General features: G+C 47.9%; 1 protein-coding gene across 1 annotated transcript in view; it reads right to left on the bottom strand.

Annotated features, from left to right (window-relative positions):
- Positions 1–11,836, bottom strand: part of CTNNA1 (catenin alpha 1) — a 148,078-nt gene extending 136,242 nt beyond the window's left edge. The window contains exon 1 of the mRNA XM_075344494.1: positions 11,728–11,836. The gene's annotated coding sequence lies outside the window, so the exon portion shown is untranslated. The remainder of the gene's footprint in view (positions 1–11,727) is intronic.
- Positions 11,837–12,178: the final 342 nt, after the last annotated feature.

The raw sequence follows: 12,178 nt of genomic DNA, 5'->3' as shown, positions 1-12,178 counted from the left end.
GTCACATGAGGTGTCTGTGCAAAATTTCGTGATTGTAAATGCGACGGTGTGGATACACTTTTCGTTTCACTTTTTCCCCATTATGTAGATAGGGGCAAAATTGATTGGTAAATTGGAATGCACGGGGTTAAAATTTCACCTCACAACATAGTCTATGATGCTTTCGGGGTCCAGACGTGTGAGTGTGCAAAATTTTGTGGCTGTAGCTGCGACGGTGCAGATGCCAATCCCGGACATACACACATACACACACACATTCAGCTTTATATATTAGACTAGTTGTACTACCCGGCTTCGCCCGAGTTAATAACTGCTGTTAACAAAATAGAATGTATTAACAAAAATGTATTCTGCACACAAAAACACACAAAACAAATAGATATAAATGTAATTATAATGTCTGTCTCTTTCCCTGTCAGTCTGTCTCTTTCCCTGTCAGTCTGTTTCTTAGCCTGTGTCTGCTTCTCTCCCTGTCTGTGTCTGTCTCTTTCCCTGTCAGTCTGTTTCTTAGCCTATGTCTGCCTCTCTCCCTGTCTGTGTCTGTCTCTTTCCCTGGCTGCATTGTGACACGCCAACATTCCATATAAGGGCATGGCTGCGCATTCTTCTGAAGTTCTGGCTGCACTGTGGCTCCCAGCGCCATTCGCTGTAATGGAGGCAGGTTTTTTGGTGAATAACTGTAAAGCGCGGGGTTAAAATCTCTCCTCAAAACATAGCCTATGACGCTCTCTGGGTCCAGACGTGTGAGAGTGTGCAAAATTTTGTGGCTGTAGCTGCGACGGTGCAGATGCCAATCCCGGACATACACATACACACACACACACAGACACACACACATATTCAGCTTTATATATCAGATAACAGTTTCTTCCTACATAACAGATTGGTCATGGCACGTATACTATCTTATGTTAAAAGGCATGAACTCGAATATTAATAGACGGTTGGCCCTTAGAGAGCTGAAAACCTTAAAAGGCGGTATAGTATTTCTTCAAGAAATGCACCATGACAGGGCAGAATCTTTTAAAATCTCACTTCTATCCCGCTGTGTATACAACAATCCGGGAGAGGAAGAAGGTAGGAGTTGTGATTTTGATTACATGGAAATTCCCTTTACAAATCAACTTGTCCACTTCTGACTCAGAGGAACGTTTCCTAATATACCGTAATAAGACTATTACAGGGTAAACCTCTAATATGGTGTAAGATATACGCTCCTGATACTTCCCTAATTACTTTTCTTGAAACAATCACATGCAAGTTATCAAAACTTCCCCTTATATACTTCTGGTTATAGGAGACTTCAAATCTCCTTTTGTAAGATGTAATGGATAGACCACCACTCAGACATTCCTCCGGCACTAGACCTTAACCCCTTCACTACCAATGACGTATCTATACGTCATTACTTGTGTATTATTCCCCACACACGTCGCCTGATGTGTTCAGCTGACATGTGCCGCTAAAAAGTGGGGGTGGATCTAACACGCGCCAGAGGAGATCGCACCACTCCCCTGCCACGATCACGGGACGCAGATGGGTTGTCATTAGTGTTGAGCAGACCCGGACCTGAAAAATCCGGATCCGCGCGGTTTGAGCGGCAGATCCAAATCCGACCCGGAATTCCGGGTGCACGATCCGGTTCTCTCTCTCTCGATCGCCCTCTCTCTCGTCCCGGATTCCACTCTTCATAGACATATATTGGCCGGATTCCGGATCGGATCTCGGACTTCAGTGTCAACCCGACAGTGATCCGCCGGACCCGGATTATTAGCAATCCGCTCAACTCTAGTTGTCATGACAGCCGGGGGTCAGCTGATGACCGCTGTCATGATGAAGTTCCTGTGACAGGCAACAGAGCACCGGCACTCACAGGAGATCAGCATTTCTGCTGTTCAGAGGGAAGCTGAAGCACTACTCAGAACAGCAGAAGCAATCGGACACTGCAGGCTTCCAAGTCCCCAAGGGAAGTAAATCAATAAACTTAAGACAAAAGAAAAATTTAAAAAATATAAAAAGAAAAGTTCAAATCAATCCTCTTTTTGCTTCATTGAAAAAAAAAAATGATAAAAAATGTACAGTATATGTCTAATATATAAAACGGTGTGTGTGTGTGTGTGTGTGTGTGTGTGTGTGTGTGTGTGTGTGTGTGTGTGTGTGTGTGTGTCTGCTAAAGGAATCCGCACCATCGCATTTACAATCACGGAATTTTGCACAGACAGATGTGACTCAGGGAACGTCATAGACTATGTTTTGACGGGAAAATTTAACCCCGCGCTTTACAGTTACTCTCCAAAAAGAGTCTACATTAAAGTCAATGGAGCTGCGAGTTACAGGTTTTTAATAGCAGCTGTGATTGGTTGCTATAGGAACAAAATAAATTGTTAGTATAAGAAGCTTATGTGTGAGGTAATAATATGTCTCTGGGGAGACAGACACAGAAAGACAGAGATAGACAGACATAGGCACAGAGTAAAAGCCGCTTTACACGCTACGACATCGCTCAAGCGACCTCGTTGGGGGGTCATGGAATTTGTGACGCACATCCGGCCACTTTAGCGATGTTGTTGCGTGTGACACCTATGAGCGATTTTGCATCGTCGCAAAAACATGCAAAATGGCTAATCGGTGACATGACCCCCTATTCCCAATTATCGTTGCTGCTGCGTGTACGATGTAGTTCGTCTTTCTTGCGGCAGCACACATCGCTATGTGTGTTACCGCAGGAACGACGAACCTCACCTTACCTGCGCCCGCCGGCAATGAGGAAGGAAGGAGGTGGGCGGGATGTTACGTCCCGCTCATCTCCGCCCTTCCGCTTCTATTGGGCGGCCGCTTAGTGACGTCGCTGTGACGCCAAAAAAAACGCCCCCTTAGAAAGGAGGTGGTTCGCCGGTTACAGCTAGGCAGGTAAGTAGTCTGACGGGTCTGAGCGATGTTGTGCGCCACGAGCAGCGATTTGCCCAGGTCGCACAACCGATGGGGGTGGGTACGCAAGCTAGCGGTAACGATATCACAGCATGTAAAGCGGCCTTAAGAGGCAGACAGGGAAAGGGACAGTCAAAGAGACAGAGACAGACAGACAAGGAAAGAGCTTACAAGCTGCATGTACACCAGCTCATACTCCAGCTCACTTTTTTGTTTTTGTTAGGAAGGCATTGGTGTTGGTGTCTAAGATTACAGAAGTTAGAAGTATAGAGTAGTTGACTGCTTCAGCCAACAATCAGTTGGACCGATTTAATATGGTTTGGCTGTGTGAGACACATATCTGGAAATTAATAACCTTTAGTATAAGTTGTAAACATCGGCATTAAATTATATTGTCTGTTAGAAGTACAACTCATTCAGTTTAGAGAGAATAGATGCCTCCCCCTCATTTCCCGATGTTTTTTCCTGTCAGATACTTGTCCTGGTATTATGCTTTTTTTTTATGTACAGTCGTCCCCCGCTATACCGCAATTCACTTATTGCAGCTTCACTGTATCGCAGGTACTGGGGAAGGGGCGACAGCGGTGGTGGAGTGAGGTCACAGGAGGCAGGGGCGTGGGTGGAGCAGGGTGATGCTGCGGCGGTGCAGCAGGTGTCCCAGATGCTCACTGCGGGTGCTGGCAGGAACATCCAGAAACTCAGTGGTGTGGGCTTGAAAGATATGGTGTCTGGAGTCGGCGCATGCACAGATTGAGCTATAGGCTCAATGATGAATTGAGATCTCATTTTCACACACGCCACCTCCGGGCACCATTTTCCTAAAGTCCGCTGCTGCGAGATCAATGGGCTGGAGGCGGCGTGTGTGCAGATGAGATCTTGAGCCGAAATCTTAATTTCCACACACGTTGACTCCGGACGCCATTATGTAAGGCCCGCACCGCTGACATTTTCAGGATGGCCCCTGCCTCACTGCATGCAAGGCACAGTCTATAGTCCGGAGAATTGTCCCTGTCATCATTCTCCACCACCCCCAGTAAGCTAGATTCGGCTTATAACACGCACCCCTCAAAAGTGCGTCTTATAAACCGAAAAATGAGGGTAAATAATAAAGTAAATATAACTCCGTTACTTCGCAGATTTTCACCTATCATGGGGTCTCTGGAATGTAACTCCCGCGATAGTGAGGGATCACTGTATAAGAGAAATACTGGCTTATAATTCATAGCATGTCCTCTGTATGTGAGGCACCCTGTAAACTTTATTTTTTGCTACAGCAAGGATTCCTGATGATTATATATTTGCAGGGATTTACACTACTCAGTTCTATATGTTAAAAGCACGCATATAAAGAAATGATGTTCTTAACTACTTCACTTAATGTTATTATTTGGCATTTATAAAATCGTTCAATAAACAGTTTTGCAAAAAAGAAAAAAAAAGTGATTGGACAGACCACATAGAAATTGTGATAAACGCCAAGCACTGATGAGACAGATTGGGATGTCATCAGTCAGACGTTGGCCCAGAAGCGGATATTCAGCTGCCAGGACTAATTAAAATCAGAAAAGGTCAACACTAAATATTTAGTTATAAACTTGATGTATTTGTCAATAAAAAGTGTAGAAACTTCTGAAATGCTGATAACTGTCCATCAGTAACCACAGAGACATCGGACTACAAGAAATGAAAGCACTGAGGTAACACACTTGATGAAAACCCAAATTTGTGTCAGTCTCAACACTTTGGCTGTGACTATAGCATTAGGCTCCGTTCCCACGAGCAGCTTCTGATGAGTTTTTGATGTCGCAGCATTTCTGCACCTATTATGTAACTTACGTCACTTGCATTATTATTGCGCTTTACAAGCTGCTTTTTTCGTCACTTTTTTGGTGTGTCATGTTTTAAATAAAGTTGCTTTGTTTTTGAAACTTCTCATATTTGGCTTAGACAATATTATATTGATATACAGTGGGACCTTGGTTTAAGAGTAACTTGGTTTGAGAGCGTTTTGCAAGACAAGCAAAGCTTTTTACAAATTTGTAACTTGGTTTAAGAACAATGCTTTGCAATAAGAGCAAATTCCCATCGTGCACACTTCTGGTCCCATCATTCACCGCGCTCTGACCCGCTCTGGAGGTAATTTTCTGTCCATATGTACTGTATACAGTATACCATTGCTCAGTACAGTATATATATATATATATATATATATATATATATATATATATATATATACCGTATTTTTCGGACTATAAGACGCACCGGACTATAAGACGCACCCTGGTTTTAGAGGAGGAAAATGGGAAAATAAAACTTTAAGCAAAAAATGTGGTCATGACACACTGTTATAGGGCGAGGATCTGCTGCTGACACTGTTATGGGGGTAATGTCCCCAAATTCTCTACTAAGGTACCCCATCCTGGTAATGATCCTCCTGCCTTGTATATGATCCTGCTATAAACCCCCATCCATCCTGTTCACATGCCCCCCCCCCATCCAGTTCACATGCCCCCCCATCCAGCCTGTTCACATGCCCCCCCCATCCAGCCTGTTCACATGCCCCCCCCATCCAGCCTGTTCACATGCCCCCCCCCATCCAGCCTGTTCACATGCCCCCCCCCATCCAGCCTGTTCACATGCCCCCCCCCATCCAGCCTGTTCACATGCCCCCCCCCATCCAGCCTGTTCACATGCCCCCCCCCATCCAGCCTGTTCACATGCCCCCCCCCCATCCAGCCTGTTCACATGCCCCCCCCCCATCCAGCCTGTTCACATGCCCCCCCCCATCCAGCCTGTTCACATGCCCCCCCCCATCCAGCCTGTTCACATGCCCCCCCCCCATCCAGCCTGTTCACATGCCCCCCCCCATCCAGCCTGTTCACATGCCCCCCCATCCAGCCTGTTCACATGCCCCCCCATCCAGCCTGTTCACATGCCCCCCCATCCAGCCTGTTCACATGCCCCCCCATCCAGCCTGTTCACATGCCCCCCCATCCAGCCTGTTCACATGCCCCCCCATCCAGCCTGTTCACATGCCCCCCCATCCAGCCTGTTCACATGCCCCCCCATCCAGCCTGTTCACATGCCCCCCCATCCAGCCTGTTCACATGCCCCCCCATCCAGCCTGTTCACATGCCCCCCCATCCAGCCTGTTCACATGCCCCCCCATCCAGCCTGTTCACATGCCCCCCCATCCAGCCTGTTCACATGCCCCCCCATCCAGCCTGTTCACATGCCCCCCCATCCAGCCTGTTCACATGCCCCCCCATCCAGCCTGTTCACATGCCCCCCCATCCAGCCTGTTCACATGCCCCCCCATCCAGCCTGTTCACATGCCCCCCCATCCAGCCTGTTCACATGCCCCCCCATCCAGCCTGTTCACATGCCCCCCCATCCAGCCTGTTCACATGCCCCCCCATCCAGCCTGTTCACATGCCCCCCCATCCAGCCTGTTCACATGCCCCCCCATCCAGCCTGTTCACATGCCCCCCCATCCAGCCTGTTTACATGCCCCCCCATCCAGCCTGTTTACATGCCCCCCCATCCAGCCTGTTTACATGCCCCCCCATCCAGCCTGCTCATATACTCCCATCGTGCTCATATACCATCCTGGTATATGGCCTGTATCCTATAGCACAGAGAAAAAAAATAAACGTTTATACTCACCTTTTCCTCACTCCCTGCAGCACCGATCACATCTTCCTCTCTGGCACGCTGATCTGTGTGTGTGGAGCCGTTCCCCTGCAACATCGCGATGTCTTCCTGTCTGTGCCGATCAGCTGACCAGCTCGGCACAGATCAGCTGACCAGCTCGGCACAGATCAGCTGACCAGCTCGGCACAGATCAGCTGACCAGCTCGGCACAGATCAGCTGACCAGCTCGGCACAGATCAGCTGACCAGCTGACCGGCACAGATCAGCTGACCAGCTGACCGGCACAGATCAGCTGACCAGCTGACCGGCACAGATCAGCTGACCAGCTGACCGGCACAGATCAGCTGACCGGCACAGATCAGCTGACCGGCACAGATCAGCTGACCGGCACAGATCAGCTGACCGGCACAGATCAGCTGACCGGCACAGATCAGCTGACCGGCACAGATCAGCTGACCGGCACAGATCAGCTGACCGGCACAGATCAGCTGACCGGCACAGACAGGAAGTCATCGCGTGCAGCAGGGGGGCGGCTCCACACACGGGGACGGGTGAGTGCACCGATTCACTGCACCCCGCGCTGGTAATGACGCGCGGGGGGCAGTGAATACAGCCGCACATGATCACTCCAGGCTGTAATTGCCAGGGGTGATCATGCCGGCTCTTTACTATGCGCGCGTCCCCGCTCGTCCTCCCGCCCACCTGTCAGTGCCGGCTTCAGCGCTGAGAGATGGGCGGGAGGATGGGCGTGCATATGTAATGAGCGGGCCCACGTGGTCACGAGCAGGCGCTGCTGCTGCCTGCTCGTGCCCCCGATGACCCGCAGCACCCTCATTCCCAGCCGCAGCCCTATAGTCAGACCATAAGACGCACCCCCAACTTTCCCCCAACATTTGGGGGAAAAAAAGTGCGTCTTATGGTCCGAAAAATACGGTATATCAGGTCTATCAATTTGCATTTGTGGATACAGTATTGTACTCTCTTTCAGCTAATCAGCACAACAAATTGCTTGTACTGTTCCTCTCGCACACCAACAATTCTATTGGAATCTAATGTGCAGTTTAATTGTTTTATATGCTTTTACTGTACAGTATTTTGTATAAGGCTATGTGCCCACGCTGCGGATTTACCGCGGATTTTGCCGCGGATTTGCCGCAGATTTCCCGAAAATCTGCAGCAGCGGCACTTCCAAGCCATTTCAATGGCATTTTGGAAATGCTGTGTCCATGCTGCGGATTTTTCCGCTGCGGATTTGCCGCGGATTTTGATCCGGAAAAATCTGCAGCATGTCAATTGTTTGGTGCAGATTTGGTGCGGATTTTTGGTTTTGAATGGGGAAAAAAAAAAAAAAAAAAAAATCCGCATCAAAATCCGCGGCAAATCCGCGGTAAATCCGCGGGTGCGGATTTGCCGCGAAAGTCGCGGATTTTCAGGCAGAAAAATCCGCAGGTACATTCTACCGTGGACACATAGCCTAAGTGTTACTGTAATAATTTTATATGAATACAGGACATTATTTTGTATTACTGTAATGAGTTTGCATAAATACAGTAAATATTTTTGGGTTGTGGAATGAACGGTCTGCATTTCAATTATTTCCTATGGGAAAATTTGCTTTGATGTCAGAGTAACTTTGTTTAAGAGCACACTCCCGAACCAATTATGCTCCTAATCCAAGGCTCCACTGTACTTATATGAAGATTACATGCACTTTTGATGCGTTTCTACAGCAGAACTACACAAAAACCCATGTGTTTTTACCTTTTTTCTGCATATAATGTAAGTCAATGAGAAAGATCTGTGCAAAAGACTCGTCGTACCCGCAAGAGAAATGGACATGATGCGAAATGAAACGCGCACCGAAGGTCAGTTTACATGGAGTAAAAAAAGTGGGGCGGGCAGATTTCTATAAGGCCCTGTGCGCACACTGCATTTTTTTGCCGCATTTTTTGTGCGTTTTTGGGGGTGCACTTTTGGTCTTAAAACAGCATGAATTTCCACCCCCAGCAAAGTCTATGACATGTCCACACAGTGCAGTTTTTTTGGCTGTGTCTTTATGGTGACCACAAAGATGCAGCATATAAATTTTTTTTGCGTTTTTCACCCATTGAATGCATTGGACAAAAACTCAGCAAAAAACGCACAAAAACGCATATTTTTTTTTATGCGTTTGCCTATGGGTGCGTTTTTGTGCATTTTTTGGGGCCAAAAACACTGCATCATTGTGGTCAGAAAAAAACGCAGCGTGCGCACACAACCTAAGGCTGGGTTCCCACAATCAGTGTTTGCAGGGTTTTGGAGGCAGCATGTTTTCGCTGCGTCCGAAACATTGCGTTGTACAGTACAAGCACAGTGGATGGGATTTATAGAAATCCAATGCACACTGTGAGTGTACAAAAAAAAAAAAAAAAAAAAAAAAAGACAGTATGCAGTCTGAAATGCTAAGTATGAAAACTATGAATGTGTGAATATAGACCTGCATTACTGCTAAGGTAAATCTAAGAAAAATTAGATATTTATCCTATATAGCAGGTTCCTACTTGCCCATACACAGGAGGTTTTTAAACCCAGAGAGAGGCTGCAGCATAGTGTAGGTACCCAGTCATGAGATATGCCGTGACGTGGCAACTGGGCAGATATACCAATGGTGGTTTCTAGATGCTAAATATCTCATTTTTCTTAAGACTTCACTTAGCAGTAATGCAGGTCTAGATTCACACATTCATGGTTTCCATACTTTGAAATGCTAGACTGCAAACTGTCTTTTTTTGTATTTTATGTCATGATTAGTTATGCACCTGTTCACACTTCAGTTTCGTGAGTGCCATCAGTCTTTTTGCCTACACTGAGTGTACAACCCACAGCGAAAACTGACCTGCACAGCAGCAGCTTTTCAAGCTGTCAATTCTCCGATGTGGAGTCAGAAGCATCCTCTGTAGGGAGAACAGAAGCGAGAGACTGCAGCACCCCGAACCCTGATCATGGGCATGAGCAGCTGTGGTCTCCTGCGGAGGAGATTCGCAGCCCCGCAGGTCAGGTCTCGCCACGTCCAGATCGTGGGCACGTACCCCAAGTCTCATCCACCTTGCTGTAACTGTTTTTGAGGCAGAAAAAATATGCAGTCCATCTTTCCCTTTCTTCAGATTTAACCCCTTCACTACCAAAAACGTACTAGTATGTCCTTGGCCACGTCTCTTCCATTAATGCAGGATTGCGTGGTGAGCCCGCATTATTCCCCGCACGTCTGTTGATCTGATCAGCAGACATGTGCTGCTAATAGACGTGGGTGGATCGGAGAGATATAATATCACTAAGCCCCAGATCCCGAATAATGAGAACACTACGGGCCTCTGAAAATGGTGACAAAAGCACACTTTTTTTTTTTTTTTTTAAAGGAACCTGTCACCCCTTTTTTGGCCTATAAGCTGCGGCCACCACCAGTGGGCTCTTATATACCACATTCTAACATGCTGTATATAAGAGCTCAGGCCAGGGGTATAACATAAAAACACTCTATAATACTTACCTAATGGTCGCGCGGTGGGCCTTATGAACGTCTCCGTTGTCCGGTGCCTCCTCTTTTGTCTATCTTTGTCCTCCATCTTCTGTAGCCGCGGTGCATGATGGGTCCGATGTCATACACACTCGCCGGCATTCATGTCCTGAGCAGGGCAGATCAAACTATTGTACTGTGCCTGCGCAGGATCGGAGAGTGTGTATGACGTATCTGCGTCATGCACACAGGCTTCAGAAAGAGGATGAAGATGGCCGAAAGAGGAGGCGCCGACACCAGAGACGCCTATAAGGCCCACAGCGCGACCGTTCGGTAAGTATTATAGAGTGGTTTTTATGTTATACCCCCGGCCTGGGCTCTTATATACAGAATGTTAGACTGCTGTATATAAAAGTGAATACCAATTTTATGAATAATTAGAGAAAAATACTGCTAATAGACCGAAGTACTAATTTCTCTAAAATCAATTTTTATTTATAAATATTAAAATAAACTGCTGTATATAAGAGCCCGGTGCTGGTGGCCGCAGCTTATATGCCAAAAAAGTGGTGACAGGTTCCCTTTAACAAACTTTGAATTTTTTTCCACCACGCAGATAAAAGTAAAACTATACATGTTTGGTATCTGTGAAATCGTACCGGCCTGGGGAATCATAATACCAGGTCAGTTTTAGCATATAGTGAACATGGTAAATAAAAAAAACAAACAAAACAATGTTGCAACTGCATTTTTTGCAATTTCACCGCACTTGGAATTTTTTTTCCAGTACAACATGGGGCAGAATGAATGGTGTCATTCAAAGGCACAACTCGTCTCGTAAAAGATAAGTCCTCATATGGCTATACTGACAGAAAAATAAAAATGTTATGGCTCTTGGAAGGGTGAGGGGGTTAATGAAAAAACCTCAGGAGCGCAGTGAAAATAGAATAAGGCCAATCACCGGCCACTTTTGACATAATAGGACAAGTTCGTATACTGCAGATTCGGAGGGGACAGAATGGCCGCCGTTCTGCCCCCGTGGATGGGACCGACTCTCGAGCTCCTGGAAATATCCCGCAGGCAGAAACCGGCGGAAATTCTTAGGCTGAATTCACACATTGAGGATTCAGCGCGGATTCACGCCTGAAATTACAGCAATTCACAGCACAAACAAATGAGGTTCTCAAACTTATTCCCAAAATGTGGAAAAAATCCACACAAAAATAAAAGCATGGCGTGGATGCCAACCCTCCGGCTCCTGTCACTGAATCTGCAGAAGGTTCACGCGTGAATAAGACCCTTCTCCACAAAAGGACTCTGACGTCCCAGAATCATTGTCCACCGCATGTGTCAGATCACACAGGAGCCTTCAGGTGTGGGGCAGGAGACTGCGGGACACGGACAGCTGTGCTGGGGAGGGGGCGGACAGGGCGTGGGGTGGAAGGTGCGAGCATTCCTGCTCCGGAACAATGCGGAGGCCAGACACACGGTAAACACAGGGCACCGGGAGCCAGACACACGGCCTCACTCCGAGCCCCCCGCACACTGGTGACAGCCATAGCTGCGCGGACACAGGTGACACAAAAACTTCCAGAAGTTCCACAGAACTCCGCAGCGGCCCCAACATGGCGCCTCCTCCTCACGGGACTCACCTGCAGCGGAGCCTCAACGACTGCAACGGATAAAGCACGGCGGGGCCACAGCCCAAGGCAAATTCCACTTCTCCCAGGTCTGAGTGACTGTTAGTAGGAAACAGGATGAGCCGGGCAGTTCCTGTGTGCAGACTCCTCCCCGGGCGACTCCTCATTCCACAGGCGTCATGTGAGCTGCGGGGAGTGGGCGCTTCACCTGCCGTGGGCTTTGTCCCGTCCACAGCCCTGCAGCTCTGAGGAGACATGTTCCGGGCAGGAGTCTGCCGGGTCTCCACTGCTCCGTGCTTCTCATGGCTGTGTGTGGCCATCTGTGACAATTCACCTGAGCAACACAAAGCAGCAAAAGAGTTCAGGTCACCTCAGCCGTGACCGTCCGCAGCGCCCCAGCCGTGACCGTCCGCAGCGCCCCATCCGTGACCGTCCGCAGCGCCCCATCCGTGACCGTCCGCAG

Source organism: Anomaloglossus baeobatrachus, chromosome 4, assembly GCF_048569485.1.
Source record: "Anomaloglossus baeobatrachus isolate aAnoBae1 chromosome 4, aAnoBae1.hap1, whole genome shotgun sequence".
Taxonomy (NCBI): domain Eukaryota; kingdom Metazoa; phylum Chordata; class Amphibia; order Anura; family Aromobatidae; genus Anomaloglossus; species Anomaloglossus baeobatrachus.
This window is presented reverse-complemented; position numbering and strand designations above follow the sequence as displayed.